We start from the raw sequence: 18,778 nt of genomic DNA, 5'->3' as shown, positions 1-18,778 counted from the left end.
ATGATTGTAAGCAACTGAGCATAGTGAGAGATCAGAGAACTAGCCTCTTTCAGATGCCACTTCACTACCTTAGGTACACCAAGAAGGACTACCAGGACATGCCAGAATGGAAGCTTGACAGGCTTTTGGCTGAATATGGATTGTCTACCCAACGTGACTTGGATTACAAGAGACACTTTACCATGGGTGCTTTTCTCTGGCCTGATTTCCATCATCGTGACCAAAAGCCTTCTCCTTACCATACCTATAAGTAAAAGTAAATTCTTTTTTCTATTTATATATATGTCAGGTGTTCTAGCATTATTTCATAATCTTGAATCTTGTAGTATGTTCCAGCTTCATGTCTTAAGATATTCCCTCTTTGAGGAAAAAGTCGAAAGTGGGTTCGGTACTTCTGTTGAATATATCTGTTGATTATCTTGTGTTTAAATGAAATTAATGGATTTCCACTCCATATAGACAAAAATCTTAATATCTTACCACCAACAGGTGACAGATACATTGCTGCAAAGCATTTTCAAAATCCTAGGTCTGCAGTCACAGCAACAAACTAACAAATTTACTGGTTTATACCTTTTGCTTAAGGAGATCATCAATCACTTTTAGGTGATGGGTCAGATTGAATATGAACTTTTAGAAATCAAAGCAGTAGCTTTATGGCCATAGTATTTGCACCTATCACTAACAAAACTGCATTGATTTAATAGGTCGAACTTCAAATGTGTATATGAGGCAGAAGATGGTCAATGTTCAATGTTCAGGGTGACAGGCTACGCAAAGCTGAAACTTTAATGATTCCAACATATTTGCCTCAGATATAAACAAGTTGGATTCTGGGGTCTTAATTTTATGTCAAGTTACTTTGTATGGAATTGCATGGGCCTTGGTCTACTTTCATTTTCAGATTTCACAAAATCAATGGTTTTGAATCGTTTTGGTGTAGTATAGCCTTGTTATTTCCGTGAGACGGTCTGCACAACTGGACCTGTGGAGCTGAAATACCCGATGTCCATTAAAGATTAACCGGATTACACCTTGTAGGTATTGAATCATTACAACTTTTTAACTCTCAAGAGATAAATTGGTTTTTTAAGAGTCCAAGCAATAGTTAAAAATCACTTCTGCAGTTTCACAACTTTACCCAACCAGGCGAGTTTCTACCCCGAAGAATTCTCTTTGGAGGAACGGTAAAATAACATTTTGCTGTTACATAAAGATTAGCCACACCAAATATCCAAGCAATGTCTCTGTTATTCGGACCACACTTTACTGCCTTCATGGCAATAGGACTCTTGGCATCACATAGGAATCTAAATAACTGATTATGCGAAAACCCCAGAGAATACAGTTCGGGCCTCAAGAAAACAGAGTTACTTTATACAAAAAAAAAAAATTACAAGTTATAGCTACTATAAACATGTAATACATAACGAGGGTTTTGTGAAAATTCCACTCCCTTGAGGTATATGGGTAGTATGTCCTCGGAGCACTCCAAACACGCCTACCATTTGGATCAACGCCTCCAGATATGCCTGCCATTGTGATTCACTGCTCCTGCCACAGGACCTTCTGCCGCTAGATCTATACTGTATACATTGCTTCCACTCCTCTTCCTACTTGATAGCAGACTTGAACTCTCCTCGCCGGATGCAAAGGTCATCAACAGCTCTGACAACAAAAATGGGCAACATTCCTCCAAGTGATTGAACGCTTCTGACGTCATTACACCTGCAAAACATTGAAAACATACATTAGTTTGATCACCACTGCCAAACAAGAAAATATGTTAGTGTATAATATAATACTAATTTCAACTTTTCAAGTAAGTTCATGCCAATAAAAAAATCTATTACAACTGCCGATTTGTCACTTTTTTTCCATTTGCCTTTCCCAGGTTCTAAAGCTGTAGTTAAGTCCAGCATCAATAAGTTATAAATGATTACTAAAAAGTACATAACGCATGGCAAGAGAAAGGAGTGGGAGTGGGGTAAGAGTAATAAAATGACAAAATAGAAAACTAGAAAATCTCAAAATATAACGGCATAAAGATCTGCACTCTAGTCAAGTGAAAGACATATACATCTGCAATCTTGTAGCACTTAGCTAAAATGTAAAGTCATACATAGCAAACTAGTTTTATCTAAAAATTTCAAGTACCAAACCCTCTTGAAAGTTAAGGGACCATAAGTATCTGACAAGAGCTAGTTATGCAAGAGAGAGCACCAAAGAACTTCCGAAGAGCAAACAATATGAAAACCAACTTGACAAAACTTGAAATTTGCACTAGTCAATATCTACGAGCACGCACCTCCCAAGTTTGCTGGATTTGCAGCAAACTTCAAACATATGGCCTTAAGCTGTGCACAATGATGCTGCTCAGCCAGAGCAAAGGTCGTTGCCACTGTGTCAGCATCAAGTTCTTCACACTGCAGTGGCCAAAAGATGCTGCACCATGTTGGTAGACATACACATAGATGGTGAGCCTGCAGTCTCTCGTACATCAGGAAGCTTGTCGGTATAAATAAACAAGAGCATTGCCTAGAAGAACAAGAAGAACAGATAAAGGTTAATTAGCTAATGAATGAAAATAACGGCACGTTTACAGAACTACAATCTATAGTTGGATCTTGCATCTAGGCAAATATAAGAACCAAATTTTATCGGATCCTATTTCTAATAAAATGAATTAAGAAGAATCATATATTCATTTCAGGGGTTTGCTTATGCAACATATTCAAAATCCATAAAAAAGGTAGAAGGAAGCATCACCTTGAAGATTGACGGCTCAACATCTTTCACTACTACTTTATACATGTTAGGTCCCCAACAAGCCCAAAAGTGTGCTCTAAAAACAGGTGAGTGGGCAGCAAGGATCAACTTATGTGTTTTAAATGTCTCATCACCAACCTGAAAATTTATATCACAACCAACTTCAGAATCTAACAAGGCTTTAAGATTCTGACCCATGTCTGATGGAGGTATAGGAATAGAACACTGGTGAGCTCTGACCACACCAACCATGCATTTCATGGTTAGGCAATCATCCTTTGTATAGTCAGAAGTTTCTAAAGTTGTTTTTCTAAAGCAACGCTTGTAACCCCTGGAAGAACGCGTAAGCAAAGATTTAAATAATGGTTGCAGTTACATTTTCAGTCGCATCGCATTTATTGTGTTTTTTAATATAACGGAGATCATTGGGATCATCAAGGTCATCGCGGTCGTGAATTTTTTTAATTTTACATAATTTATTATAAAATATAATAATTATAATTATAATCATAAAAAAGCTTATTTAATGATTTTTAAAATAGTTTATCATACTATATTTTTTATTTTCTAAAAAAAAATTATTCACAATTTTAATTAGATTATAATAAAACATTCATATTTGGTTTAGCAACAAAATTTTTGTTTGAGCCAAGTTCATATTCAATATTAATTCTAGACAAATCAAGATATTAACAAAACATAATATATTAAATACCAAGTATTTTTATTTTATAAAATTACAAACTTAAAAATATAATAATTTCAAATTCTATCAACTATAACTATTGATATATATTTCAAAATTTACCAAATGGTAGAATGACGAAGATGATCAAATTCTTTATTTTCATTTTGAGAGTCAAGTTGACTCCATTCCCATCACTGTGGCCTTTGTTCTTAATGCATTTGAGGTGGATGATATATTTGAGGATGATACATTTATGGTGGGGGATACATTTGTGGTAAATGATACATTTGAGGTGAATAACATATTTGTGGTGGATAATAATTATATAAAGGTGGATAACCATGAGGAGATTGAAAATTAGGTTGTTTTGGTGAATAGTAACATCCTTGAGTATTAGTAGATGATTCATTTTACTTAAAATTACTAGAATTTGGTCTCCTACCTGAAGATGAAAAATCTCTAGAAATATCATAATGGTACTTATTGGCTTTTCCTTTTGATCGAGCTGTATGTGCACTTTGACCCCTACTAAATTCAACAAATAGATTTACTATGTCATATTAATAAGAAAGTCCACCAGTAGCAACAAGATCAAATTTTCCTCCAAATGGGCTATAAAGTCGATTTGCATCCATATTACCATCAAAATTTCACCATCACTATCATTTGGACTTAAACCCCTACCATCATTACTCTAACTTGGTGTTGGACTTGAACTTGAATGAAACACATTTATTTTTTAAAATTGGCGCGATTGTTTAACATTCATTTCATTATCAGAATTATCTGTAGGCAACCAATTAGAGTTTTGACCATCTAACAGAAGAATTTCTTTCTCTTGCAGCTATTCTGTTAGTAGATCATCATCTTAAAAAATATGGTTAAGGCTAATAGGATTAAAGCTATTATTTATCTCATCAATACTCACTCTTTTTTTATGTTTCATCCTCAACCTTATGTTGTAATGGGTATATACAAGTTTTTTGAAGTTTTTCAACCTTCAATTTATTTCTTGCTTTGGTGTGAATATAGCTAAATGTGCTCCAAATACGTTCATAATTTGTTGCAAATGTTGTTTGACTAAGCACTTTGATTACTAGTTTTTGTAATTAAGGAATACAAGTACCATATATCATCTACCACTCAGCAGTATAAATTTATTTAAATTAAATTTAAATGTGCTATTCAATTAAATAATATAAATAAATTATAATTATTTAATTTATTAATTACCTGAATTCATTTGCTTCTAAGCTCTTTATGCTTGTGGAGTACCAAATGTTTTGTGCTTGTTTCGAAAATAATAGCAACTACATCAATTGAAAATATAATAATAAATGAATAAATAAAAAATAATTTTATTTTTAATACATAAAATAAATGTCAAAGTTATAAAATAGTCTTAAATACTATCCTGATTAATCATTCTGATTTGAGTATTTATATAAGGTTTTAACTTTCAATAACTGCTCTTGTACCATCTAATTTTTTTTAAGTATATTTTCAGAATGTTTTACTCCAAATTGAAATTGTGGATTTAAATAGTAACTTAAACATAATTCATAGCAATATTATATTAAAGTAATAAAAATAAATATATAAGCAATTTAAGCATAAAAAATAAACATATTTTTTTAGCTACAATCTATATTCTTAGTTTACTTATCAGCTGAATGTAAGTTAGAATGCATTAAACTCCATCTATTATCAATAATCTTTTTATATTCAGCAGAATAACGATAAATTTACTGAATTGTTTGTTTAACTCTGTCCATCGCCTCGTAAATAAATCACATTGTTTGTTTTTCATTATCATCAACAAGACGCAACACTTTTATCAAATGCTCATAAATTTTTATTATATCACTTATTTTTTTTCCAAAAATCTCTTCCCAAAATGATTAGAAATTTTTAAATTTAAATTTTAATAAAATTAATTATAAAATTAAATAAAAACCACCTAGTCTACCTTATCCCCCAATGCACCTTACCCCACCCAACCTCTCCATCTTACCCTCAAGCACCCCACCCCACCTAATCCCACGTCCCACCCCACCCCCAACCACCACCTCATTATGAGATAAGAATAAACGCTCCATCCCCACTTTTCTTTCAACCCCAAAAAGTTCCACTACTTGTTTTCAATTTTTTCATTCAATTTTTTCATAGCATTGACGGTAGATCTCTCAAATCAACTCAACCAATTCTCTATTTTTTTTGTATTTCTCTCTCTTTCACATACCTTAATCTCTCTCACTTTAATTATCATAAATACAAAGATTAACATTATTCTACAAAAATTTTATAAAAAAAAACATGTAATTTAATTTTTTCTTACATTTTTTATTTTTATTATTGATTAAGGATTTGAAACTGATTAGAATTTGAGTAGCTACCAATTAAATGGCTAATAATTGATACTGTTTTATAAGATTTCTAAACGAATTTTAAAACTGAGAAGAAAGAGAACAAGACTGAGTTATGAGCAGATATTCTTTTCTTTTGGTTTTTGTCTTTATTTTTGTTTTTGCAATCTTGTTATTTTATTTTGAGTTTTGAGAATCTTGGCTGTTCCTGTTGAAATTTGAAAGCTTTTTTTTTATTATTATAATTTGTGTTGAGTATTGACGAAAAAATTAGATAACGACAATAAAAAATCGTTATTGTCGTTATTTTTCGTTACGTTATTTTTTAATAGTTGTTACACATTATTTTGATTGTGATTAAAATTTTTAATTATTTTTTTTTTATAATAGTGGTAGGTGATAATTTTATAGTGATTTTGCAACTACTGTTTCGTTATAGTACCACTATTTGAATCTCTATTCAAAAGAATGCTAGATTTTGAAGTAAAAATTGAGTTGAGACGAAAACGCGAGTTTTAAAAAGAAATTTCATTTTTCTAATGGAAACAAAGTCGAAGAGTAATGGAGGATGCTTTTAAACCTTTGTCTTCGTGACGATTGTCAGAGTTGAGAGAATAAAAAATAACAGGATGCTATATGTCAGGCGATGATGGAGTCTTTATTATGTATAAAAATGCAAAAGCAACTCTTTGCAGGATAAAAATGTCTTATGCAGTTTTATAATGACGTGGCATAATTTTGTCCTTAGATTTATTTATTGATGATGTGTCCTTTAATCTTACCGTTAACAGTCTCCTCTATTTTATAGAAAAAAATAGCCCTAACCTTTTAAATTTCCCATTTTACTCACAATTTCTCCAGAATCACCTAAGAAATGAACTAGGATTAGGGTTTTGAGGAATCGATGCAACAAAGAAAGAAAACCGTGGACGATTTCAGGGACTCGGTACCGAAATCGGTGAGCGATACGGTGAACGGGTCACACCAGTTCACGACCAAGGTTACTCGTTGGCGAAAGGGATGGGACATGTGAAATGTATAGCCGGCGATGTTTTTACTGTCGGTGGTTACGATTGGGCGATTTACTTTTACCCCGACGGTGAAAACCTGGAGGATAGTGCGATGTATGTTTCGGTTTTCATTGATTTGGCCAATGAAGGTGCCGGTGTTCGAGCACTTATCGAGCTCACCGTGTGGACCGGAGTGGGAAAGGGAAGCACGAGATTCATAGTCACTTTGTTCGGGCGTTGGAGAGTGGGCTTTACACGTTGAAGTACAGAGGGAGCATGTGGTAAGAAATTGAGTTTTGGAAGTTAGGGTTTGGTTCATAATTTTATTTTTTATTTTTTAAATATATTTATTTGAGTGTTTAGAGAATGAATTTGATAGTTTATAAGGTAATTGTTGTTTTTATATACATTATAATTATTAAATGGGTTTATGTTCTCTGCCTCTGATAGCATTTGATCCCTAAATCTCAATGGCTAACATGCATGCATTTAACCATCAAGACACAAGGAATTAAAGTTATTAAATGGGTGTATGTTGGTGAATTGTGATCGGAAATGGAGGTTTGAGGTTTAGCGTATATGAAACTGTTTATATGCCTTTGTTTGATGAATTGGTAAACAGATGCACTTTTAGGACATGGGTAGGACTGGTAGTTTACATTTTTTGCCATTTTTTACATTTAATTTTGTGGATCTAAGTATCACACTGAAATTTATTTAAAGTGCCACAATAAGTATCAACTCATATAAGTTAAAAATTATCGAGATCGGAGCAAATAATGAGGGGATACAGCTTCCCTTGAGATTGGGCATCGAAATTAGGTAGGGAAATTAGGGTTTTAGATATAACTAGAGGGAAACTTAATTCCTTTGAAGTGTTGGAATTTTTCTCAGCCGATGGTCAATCCAAACAAAGATGAATATTTTGGAGAATTTGTTGGCTTAAGACAGATTGTAATGTGTGAAGAACTTGGAGATCTTCTGAAGGTTTGATTTCTACCACTTTTATAAATTTTATTTTAATTTTTTTACTTCAACAATTGTGCCTGATTTGGAATTTTTTTTTTTTTTTTTTTACTTTTTCTAATGGTAAACTGTATTCTCGTTATAGACTATGGATAATGATCTTTCATGGAAGCATATATTAAAGTTGTTGCAGCTTTTGTAGAAAATAGGGAGTTTGAAAATTTCTTGATTTAATTAAAGTAGGTAATTGCAACAGTTTTTTTTTTTTTTTAATCTTTGTACTGGCATTTTTTTATGTTATTAATGTTAAAGTATTCTTAAATTTTCCCTCATTTTACCTACAGAAGAGACTAGAAAGTTCGAGAAAAGTAAAAAAAGGCAAAAGTTATGTTACAGTATTCTTGAATTTTCCTCCACTTTACCGTAATGCTTTATATGTAAGTCATTAACTGATGTAATCAAATAAGGTGGAGAAATTTCAATGCATCCACCATTTTCCACTTTCACTTTCGTCTCCAAATTAATTCTGTTTCTTTGGAAAGTTCAATATATATTTCCTTTATTAGTTGCTTCATGATTCAAACCCAATCTCACCTCCTAGAAATTAAAAAAAAAAAAAAGGCCTCTTAAAATTTTTGAATCTCTGGCCCATTCATATCCCAAACCAAGTGCACCCGAAGAGCCTCTGTAGTTAATTTTTAATTTTAGGATAGAAGATTTGATGTTGCACCTTAATCTAAAAAACCTTAATTCTGTCTTGCCTCAAAGAATAAAATAGACTAAAACCTTACTTCTTAGGGACCAAATGAGGACAGGACATTACCCTAGCAGAAAGACAGATGATTTTTTGTAGTGGAATATACCAAATAAATGCAATGTGTCAAAATGCAAAATAACTTTGAAAAAGGTTGTTTTCTGTAGGCATATATGACAGATCATGCCACTTTAATTCAGTGGATGTAATATTGATAACCAATATGCAAATGAAACCAAACTCCATATTTACCTTCTTTCGTCTGTCTACTCTAAAATTAGTTGTCTGTATAATTATTATTGGATCTTTACTATGGATGAAGGGTTGAGGAAGGCAGCTCAAATGGGAAATATTGATGCCTTGTAAAGCCTATCAGATTTGGGGAAATTATTTTCTCCTCTGGATAAGTATATCAAAGTTTCATGGTTAAATGGCATCCTTGGTTACACTCCTAACAATGTCTACAGGTTAGTTTATGTTTTCTGATGAGTTGTGGAAGCTTGTGGAATCATAGGTATAACCAATAAACGAGTTAAAATGTGTTAAATCTTTTCATTAAAGCCTTTTAAGTCAATTTTATAAATATTCTTGGTAAATTAAAATCTCTTTTAGCATGTTCCAAGTTCCAACCAATAGATTTTAGTATTTTGGATTTTTTTGATGGGATAGGATTTTTTTAGTTATCATGGAGAATTTTTTTTTTTGGTGGAAAATTAGTTATCATTTAATGATTTGCACATAGCGAGTTATTAATTTTGCATTGATGATGTCTTAAATGGAGGGCGGTTATCCAGGTGAGTACAATACCATTATACATCTTTTCTTCATGTTTAGTTACATCATTGGTTGTAAAAGTAGTGGGATATGCACTGAACAAATGTAATTTTTTTAGTAAATTTTTTTTTTCCTGTTTTCAAAGGAACTTATCCAGGAGGCTACTGCATTGCTATATGCTTTAAAGCCAAAATTTCCAAAGCATGGTTTTCCACAAACAAATGTTATTTAGCATTGAGTAACTACTTAAGCTATCAAATTTTTTATTTTTTCTTTTAAAATTTACTCACTCAGTGCATTACATTCTTTCTTATGCAGGTCTTTGAAATTGGTCTAGTTACTTTTCTGGATCTGGCTGATGTCATTTTGGCAAACAGAATTTTCAACCTTTATGATCAAGCTCAAATTGCTTGACTTGCTTGAGTAAATTGAGAAGCATTTGCATTGTCGAAGAAAGACAACCTTTACAAAGATGCTATGTAAATCTCCAGTGGCTGGTGATCATGAACTTGCCAGTAAGTTGCTTGTATGCTTTACTGAAAAGGTAATCACTCATTCCAAATATGTAGAAAAGTTATATGCTAATTGATAATGGTTTATAATATGGAATTTTTCTTGCCTGGTGATCAATCCAAACAATGAAGAATCTTTTGTAGAATTGATTTACGGAAGGCAAATGGGAATGTGTGAGGAACTTAAAGACCTTATGAAGATTTGACCTTAATGAATTTTATCTAAAATTTTTTTACTTAAACAAATTGTGCATGATTTGACCTTATCTTTTTTTTTTTTTCTAATTTTTTCTAATGGTAAACTGTGTTCTGTTTATAAAATGTGGACAATGATCTTGCAGGAAAGTGCATATTAAAGTTGTTGTAGCTTTTGTAGAAAATGGGGAGTTTGACAAAATCTTGATTAAATCAAAATAGGTGATTGCAACTTTTTTTTTTTTTTTTTTTTGAATTTGTGCTGGTATTTTCTATGCGATTAATGTGAGCTTTCCCCTTTAAAAGCCTATCAGATTTAGGGAGATTATTTTCTCCTCTAGATCAGCATCAGAGATTCATTAGTAAATGGCATCCTCAAGTTGGTTACAATGTGTTTCTTCTGCAAAAAGTTACCTGTAGAAATCTGCAGGTTAGTTACTGTTTTCTGCAGCTTTTAGTATTTGAGGTTTGGAAGTTTGTGGAATCATAAGTACAATCGATAAACAAGTTAAAATGTGTTAAATATTTAAATTAAAGCCTTTTAAGTCAATTTTATAAATATTCTTATCAAATTAAAATCTCTTTTTAGCATTTTCTAATTAATAGATGTTAGTAGTTTGGAAATGTTTGAAGGGATATGATTTTTGTATGGAGAAACAATTTTTCATTAAGGACAATGTGTTATATAAGTTTGGGTGTATGCGAAAATTGCCCAAAATTTGAAAATTTTTTTCAAATTTTCTTTGATTTTTGCCTTGAAATTAAGCTTAACATTTAGTAACTTGAATTATTACTATGCTTTCTTTGATTAGTTCTCCATGAAGCCAATGATAGGTAGTGATTGAGAATGAATATAGCTTTAGGAAAGATTGAATATGTGTGAAATATGAGATGATACTTAGGTCTAGTGAATTCTTGAATATGGTATTTGTTTGTGAGTGATGCTTTTGAACATTGAATTACATTTTTTTTTTATCCAGTATTGATTATGTGAGCATGAGATTGTTTTTGCATTGGTCTTTAAAGTTGTGTTTCATGATTCTAGAATTTGTTTTGATCATTTTTCGTGGTGAAATTCTAGGGGACACATGATTAAGGAAATGATATAGGCCATCATTGGATCGTTTGAGCCTTTCAATACAACCTTGATATATTATTTCCATAGTCACCCCATATGAGTCTTATGATGCCTTTTCTTTGTTTTGAAACCACATTACAAGCCTATAGACTTATTTTGTATATTTCCTATCTTTTTTATCCTTTACCCTATATATGCATTAGGACATTCATCCTCCATTTATGAGCTATACATTATTAGGGAGGAAGGATGGAGCTTGGAATAAGAATGGGAAAATAAAAAAAAATAAAAAAAACCAAAAGAGAAAGAAAAAGTCAATCTTACAAAAGAAAAAAAAAAAGAAAAAGTTGTGAAAAAGAAAAGAAAAACAAAAGTAATAAAGTGGTGCAAAAGCAAAGAAAAGAAGGAAAGAAAGAAAAATTTGCACAATCAAAGTTTGGGGGGATTCTTTAGTCAAGCTTACTTTTCTTACTTGGGAAGCTTAACTTTGGATGATCCTAGACATGTGATGCATTGTTAGGGTACTTGAGTTTAAATGACTTTTATCATACCTTGACCTTAGTCTTACATTACAAGCTTAATAAAGTCTTAAATGATCCTTGGTCATGTGTTTATCTACATTAGTGGAGAGAGATGTGATAAGGAAACTTATGGAACATGAGCATGTTTTATTGATAATTGTTACTAAAGTTTCATGTTTTGCATAACATTATTAGATTTCATGCAAGAATATATGAGAGATGTTGCTTGCTTGTGGAACCATAGTTAAGAATGATCTTAGTCTAGGTAGATTCTTGTATATTATCACTTGTTCATGATTTTACTTTGGTTATATTCATTGATCAATTCATGAAGCATTCATATTGAATAAGGCATTGAGAGTATAGTATGATTCTTGCTCAATCTTGTTTTGCTTAAGGACAAGCAAAAGCTTAAATTTGGGGGCTTGATTGCACTAAAATTTTAGCTTTTTCAAGCTCATTTTTAGTGCAATTTTCTTTACATTTTGGCTTGTTCCTTGGGATTTTTGGCAAAAATATTTTTTTGTTGAATTTGTACTGCCATTTTCTATGCTATTAATGTGAGATTTCTCTTATAAAAGCCTATCAGATTTGGAGAGATTATTTTCTCCTCTAGACCAGCATCAAAGATTCATAGTTAAATGGCGACATCAGGTTTGTTACAATGTCTTCCTTCTGCAAAAAATTCCTTGTAGAAATCTGTAGGTTATTTACTGTTTTCTGCAACTTTTAGTATTGGAGGTTTGGAAGATTGTGGAACCATAAGTACTACCAATAGACAAGTTAAAATGTGTTAAATATTTAAATTAAAGGCTTTTAAGTCAATTTTGTAAATATTCTTATTAAATTAAATTATGTTTTTAGCATTTTCAAACCAATAGATGTTGGTATTTTAGATTTTTTTATGGAATAGGATTTTTGTAGTTATCATGGAGAAACTATTTTTTTTAGGAAGATCAGTTATTATTTAATTAATTACTCAGAGAACTGCTAATTTTGCATTGATGACTTCTCATAAGGAGGGAGGTTACCCAGGTGAGTACAATACCATTATACATCTTTTTTTCAAGTTTAGTTATGTCAGTGGTCATAAAATTAGTGGGATATACATAGAACATATGTAAATTTTTAATGGATTTTTCATGTTTTCAAAAGAACTTATCGAGGAGGCTACTGCTTTCCTATACCATATGTTCAAGATTACGCCACTTCAATAGAAAGGTTAGCTCTTTCTGGATTATAATCTCTAAAACTTGAAATATCCATCTTCTTTAGTAGTTTCAATAGATGTTTGTTCTCATTGAGTTTTTCTTATATTGTTTTATGATTATTCTTGTTTGATTTACTCCCTTTTGCATATCTTTAGGTTCCTAAGGCCTTCTATTTGAGAAAGTAATTGATAATTGTCTTAGGGTTAATTGGGGTTTAATTTTTTTTAGATATATTTGAGGTTTTCAGTTTAAGATAAGGTTATAATACTTGATTTGTGAGCTTGGGTTTGTTCAATCAGTAAAATGAGTTAAGAAAGTAATGGAAATTGGTCTAGCTGCTTTTCTGGATCTGGCTGATGCCATTTTGGCAAATGGAATGTTCAGCCTCTATGATCAAGCACAAATTGCTTGACTTGCTTGAGTAGATTGAGAAACATTTGCATTTTTGCAGAAAGACAACCTTTAGAAAGATGCAATGGGAATCTCCAGTGGCTGGTGATCATGAACTTGCCAGCAGGTTGCTTGTTTACTTTATTGAAAAGGTAATCACTCATTTCAAATATGTAGAAAAGTTATATGCTGATTGATAACAGTTTATAATATTGAATTTTTCTCACCCGGTGATCAATCCAAACAATGAAGAATCTTTTGTTGAATTGATTGGCGGAAGGCAAATGAGAATGTGTGAGGAACTTAAAGACCTTCTAAAGGTTTGATTTCCACCACCTTAATGAATTTTATCTGAAATTTTTTTACTTCAACAAATTGTGCTTGATTTGACTTTTTTTCTTTTTCTAATGGTAAACTGTGTTCTTTTTATTAAATATGGACAACAATCTTGCATGAAAGCATATATTAAAGTTGTTGTAGCTTTTGTAGAAAATGGGGAGTTTGACAAAATCTTGATCTAATCAAAATAGGCGATTGCAACTTTTGTTTTTTTGAATTTGTGCTGGTATTTTCTATGCGATTAATGCGAGCTTTCCCTTTTAAAAACCTATCAGATTTGGGGAGATTATTTTCTCCTCTAGATCATCATAAAAAATTCATTATTAAATGGCATCCTCGAGTTGGTTACAATGTCTTCCTTCTATAAAAATTCCTTGTAGAAATCTGCAGGTTAGTTACTGTTTTCTGCAGCTTTTAGTATTTGAGATTTGGAAGTTTGTGGAATCATAAGTACAACCGATAAACATGTTAAGATATGTTAAAAGTCAAGTTTATAAATGTTCATATTAAATTAAAATATCTTTTTAGAAGTTTCCAACCAATAAATGTTAGTATTTTGGATATTTTTTATGAGATAGGGTTTCTGTATGGAGAAACTATTTTTCTTAGAAATATCAATTGTCATTTAATGTTTTACTCATACAGATCTATTAATTTTGCATTGATGATGTCTCAAAAGGATGGAGGTTATCCAGGTGAGTACAATACCATTATACATCTCTTCAAGTTTTGTTATGTCAATTGGTTGTAAAAGTAGTGAGTTATATACAGAACAAATGTAATTATTTAATGGATTTTTCTTTTTGTTTTCAAAGGAACTTATCGAGGAGGCTACTGCTTTGCTATAACTTATGTTGAAAGATTTGCTACTTTAAAAGAAGGATTAGCTCTTTTCAGATTACATTCTCTAAAACTTTAAATATCCATCTTCTTTAGAATTTCATTAGATGTATGTTCTCATTGCGTTTTTCTTATATTGTGTTATGATTGTTCTTGTTTGATTTTTTTCCCTTTTGCATATCTTTAGGTTCCTAAGGCCTTCTATTCGAGAAAGTAATGGATAATTGTCTTAGGGTTGCATCGGGGTTTAATTTATTTGGGATATATTTGAGGTTTTGAGTTTAAGTTAAGGTTATAATACTTTAACCGCATATTAAAGTTGTTGCAGCTTTTGTAGAAAATAGGGAGTTTGACAAAATCTTGATTTAATCAAAATAGGTGATTGCAACTTTTTTTTTTTTGAATTTGTACTGGCATTTTCTATATTATTAACGTGAGATTTCCGTTATAAAAGCCTATCAGATTTCGGGATATTATTTCTCGTCTAGAACAGCATCAAAATTTCATGGTTAAATGGCGTACTCAGGTTGGTTAGGATGTTTTCCTTCTGCAAAAATTTCCTTGTAGAAATCTATAGTTTAGCTACTGTTTTCTACAGCTTTTAGTATTTGAGATTTGAAAGCTTGTGAAATCATAAGTGCAACTGATACTGGTTGTACATGTGCAAAAAAGTTATATGCTGACCGATAATGGTTTATAATTTGAAAATTTTCTCGCTTGATAATCAATCTAAGCAAAGAAGAACCTTTTGTAGAATTGGTTGGAGGAAGGCAAATTGGAATGTGTGAGGAATTTGGAGGCCTTCAGAAGGTTTGATTTCTACTAGCCTAATTTTTTTTTTACTTAACAAATTGTGCATGATTTGACCTTTTTTTTTTTACTTTTTCTAGTGGTAAACTATGTTTTCATTATATATTGTGGACGATGATCTTGCATAAAAGCATATATTAAAGTTGTTGCAGCTTTTGTGAAAAATAGGGAGTTTGACAAAGTCTTGATTTAATCAAAATAGGTGATTGCAACTTTTATTTTTTTGGAATTTGTATTGGCATTTTCTATGCTATTAATGTGAGATTTCTCTTATAAAAAGCCTATCAGATTTGGAAAGGTTATTTTCTCCTCTAGATCAGCATCAAAGATTCATAGTTAAATGGCGTTTGTTGCAATGTCTGTTACAATGTCTTCCTTCTGCAAAAAATTCCTAGTCGAAATCTACAGGTTAGTTATTGTTTTTTGTAGCTTGCAGAGAATTCTAAACGGACTATCTATCTTAGGTTGTAACTTCTAAAACTTCTCTTGTGGAAATCTACACCAAATCACCTTTTTTGAACTTCACGTCTTTGATGCTTGTTTGTTGCTTTTTTGTATTTTTCATTTTGCTGTAAAATCTTAGTTCTCATTTATTTATGTAGTCATTTGATATCCTTAACTATTTATTTTGCATCTTCACTAAATTGTTTATTAGTTGAGAGAAGAACTAAATGTGAAGGGTTGATTGGATTCTTATCATAAATCACCTCAAAAGGGCTCCAACTAGTGGTTTGGTTGGTGAGTAGTTGTAAACAAACTATACTTAAGGTAAAACAAGATTTTATTGCTTGATATTTTTTCTCACAAAACTTTTTAAATGGTTGTCCAAGTTGCAGTTGGTTACAAGCTTCCTCTAAAAGATACGTCAAAAATGACTAAAAAACTTGAAATCTCGATTAGATATTATGAATCTAGGATACAGAACTTTTTTTGATAAATAAGTATGAAATATAACAAAAAGTTAAAAACTTTGTATAAAATGATTTTTATATCACAATTTGAAATTGTGTAAATGGTTTTTATGCTCGTGATTGTTCAAAAACAGATTTTGATATTTTAAACTCCAAAGTCTTTTACAACTTACACTTAAATGTTGTGAAAAATTAAAATCAATGCAATTTATCATGTCTTTTTGCTTGAGCATGTTTAAAAACATTAGATTTAAAATATTTAAATTCAATTTCATTTCAAAATTTGCTAGAATAGTATTCATACTTGTGCAAAATGAAATTGTGCAAATGATTTTTATGTTCATAATTGTTCAAAAATAGATTTTGATATTTTAAGTTTCAAAGTCTTTTATAATTTGCGTTTAATTTTGTGAAAAATTAAAATCAATGTAATTTATCATGTTTCTTTGTTTTAGCACATTTAAAAATATTAAATTAAAAATATTCAAATTCAAAAACGTTTCATTCAAGATATTCAAATATAGTTTCATTTAAAAACTTGTTGAAACAATATTTCGTATTTTAAAGTTTAAATTCAACGAAAGTCATTCAAATTAAAACATAAAATTTCAGGTTTTGATCTGCACAAATATAAAAATAGGTTGTCACGTAATTAATCACTTGTAATATTTAGAATTTCACAAATAGTATCCAAAATCATTAGCCAAATTGTGCAAATGGGGAATAAGTATGAAACACAAAAAAAGTTTAAAACTTGTGCAAAATGTAGTGAAAGTTATTTTCAAAGCAAAACATAAAATTTCAAGCTTTAAAGTCTTTTACTACTTGCACTTAGGTGAAAAACTAAAATCAATGTAATTTATCATGTTTCTTCGCTTTTAGCAAGTTTAGAAACGTTGTATTCAATATATTCAAATTTAGGTTCGCTTAAGAACATGTTGGAACAGTATTTCATATTTTAAAGGTTGAGTGCAATGAAAGTCATTTTTAAAGCAAAACATAAAATTTTAAAAACATTAGGTTGGGATCTAAGTTTGCGCACAAATATAAAAAACATGTTGACACGAGATTAATCACGTGAAGCACCAATAATAATTTCACAAATATTATCCGAATAATTCACGTAATCCCAACATCAAGAGCATTCATATGCAATCTTATAGTATTTATGAATTCTCTTAAAATTGTATCAAAAATAAATAAGTATAAAACATGATGAAAAGTTAAAAACTTGTGCAAAATGATTTTTATGTCAATTTGAAATTATGTAAGATGTTTTCACGCCCGTGAATGTTTAAAAATAGATTTTGAATTTTAAACTCTAAAGTCCTTTACAATTTGCACTTCACCTTATGAAAAACTAAAACCAATGTAACTTATTATGTTTCTTCGCTTTGAGCAAGTTTAAGAAAACGTTGGATTTAAGATATTTAAATTCAGGTTCGTTTAATAATCTATTGGAATGATATTTCATATTTTAAAGGTTGAGTTTAGTGAAAGTCATTTTCAAAGCAACACATAAAATTTCAAAAATATTAGGTCTTAACCTAAGTTTGCGCACAAATATAAAAACAAGTTAGGACGCGATTAATTACGTTAAGGACTAGTGACAGTTTCACAAATAGTATTCAAATCTTTCATGCAATCCCAATATCAAAAGCATTCATATGCAATCTCATAGAATTCACGAATTTTTTTGAAAAATGTATCCAAAGCAAAAATAAGTATGAAACACAACAAAAAGTTAAAAAACTTGTGCAAAATGGTTTTTATGTCACAATTTGAAGTTGTATGAGTGGTTTTCACGCCTATGATTGATGAAAAATAGATTTTGATATTTTAAGTTTCAAAGTCCTTTAAAACTTTCACTTAATGCTGTGAAAAACTAAAACCAACACAACTTATCATGTTTCTTCACTTTATGCAAGTCTAGAGACGTTGAATTTAAGATATTCAAATTCAGGTCCGTTTAATAAGCTTATTTCATATTTTAAAGGTTGAGTTCAACGAAAGTCATTTTCAAAACAAAACATAAAATTTCAAAAACATTAGGCCTTGACCTAAGTTTGCGCACAAAGATAAAAACAAGTTGGCACCCCATTAATCACGTTAAGCACTAGTAACAGTTTCACAAATAGTATTCAAATCATTCACACAATCCTAATATTAAAAGCATTCATATACAATCTCATAAAATTCATGAATTTTCTTAAAAAATGTATCCAAAGCAAAAATAAGTACGAAACACAATAAAAAGTTAAAAAACTTATGCAAAATGGTTTTTATGTCACAATTTAAAATTGTGGAAGTGGTTTTCATGCCCATGATTGTTGAAAAACAGATTTTGATATTTTAAGCTCCAAAATCTTTCACCACTTGCACTTAACGCTGTGAAAAACTAAAACCAATGCAACTTATCATATTTCTTCACTTTGACTAAGTTTAGAAATGTTGGATCCAAGATATTCAAATTCAGGTTCGTGTAAGAACCTGTTGGAACAGTATTTCATATTTTAAAGGTTGAGTAAAGTCATTGTAAAAACAAAACATAAAATTTCAAAAAATTTGGCTTTGACCTAAGTTTGCACACAAATAAAAGAATAAGTTGGCATGCGATTAATCATGTCAAGCACTAGTAACAGTT

At 30.7% G+C, this 18,778-nt stretch overlaps 1 long non-coding RNA gene and 1 pseudogene across 25 annotated transcripts; one reads left to right on the top strand and one right to left on the bottom strand.

Moving 5' to 3' along the window:
- Positions 1–898: 898 nt before the first annotated feature.
- On the bottom strand, positions 899–5,556 carry LOC111294819 (BTB/POZ and MATH domain-containing protein 3-like; annotated as a pseudogene). Its single transcript, XR_016327289.1, has 5 exons — positions 5,444–5,556; positions 3,872–3,982; positions 2,770–3,100; positions 2,309–2,538; positions 899–1,728 (listed from the first exon to the last, which is right to left on the bottom strand). The product of XR_016327289.1 is annotated as a BTB/POZ and MATH domain-containing protein 3-like (transcript).
- An 817-nt stretch (positions 5,557–6,373) lies between these two features.
- On the top strand, positions 6,374–15,743 carry LOC111295182 (uncharacterized). Of its 24 annotated transcripts, XR_016327585.1 has the most exons (13): positions 6,374–7,114; positions 8,876–9,020; positions 9,646–9,871; positions 10,181–10,256; positions 10,341–10,464; positions 12,215–12,287; positions 12,617–12,668; positions 12,789–12,854; positions 13,296–13,386; positions 13,487–13,554; positions 14,219–14,268; positions 14,868–14,939; positions 15,168–15,743. It is a non-coding gene; the product is annotated as an uncharacterized LOC111295182 (long non-coding RNA). The 24 variants fall into 24 exon arrangements; XR_016327583.1 differs by adding an exon at positions 7,728–7,820 and having other exon boundaries at positions 6,376–7,114; positions 14,219–15,743; XR_016327584.1 differs by having other exon boundaries at positions 14,219–15,743.
- Positions 15,744–18,778: the final 3,035 nt, after the last annotated feature.

Source organism: Durio zibethinus, chromosome 14 (genome assembly GCF_047325235.1).
Source record: "Durio zibethinus cultivar Kanyao isolate XHJ-2024 chromosome 14, ASM4732523v1, whole genome shotgun sequence".
In the NCBI taxonomy this organism is placed as follows: Eukaryota; Viridiplantae; Streptophyta; class Magnoliopsida; order Malvales; family Malvaceae; genus Durio; species Durio zibethinus.
Note: the sequence above shows the minus strand (reverse complement) of the source record. Positions and strands in the feature narration are given on the sequence as shown.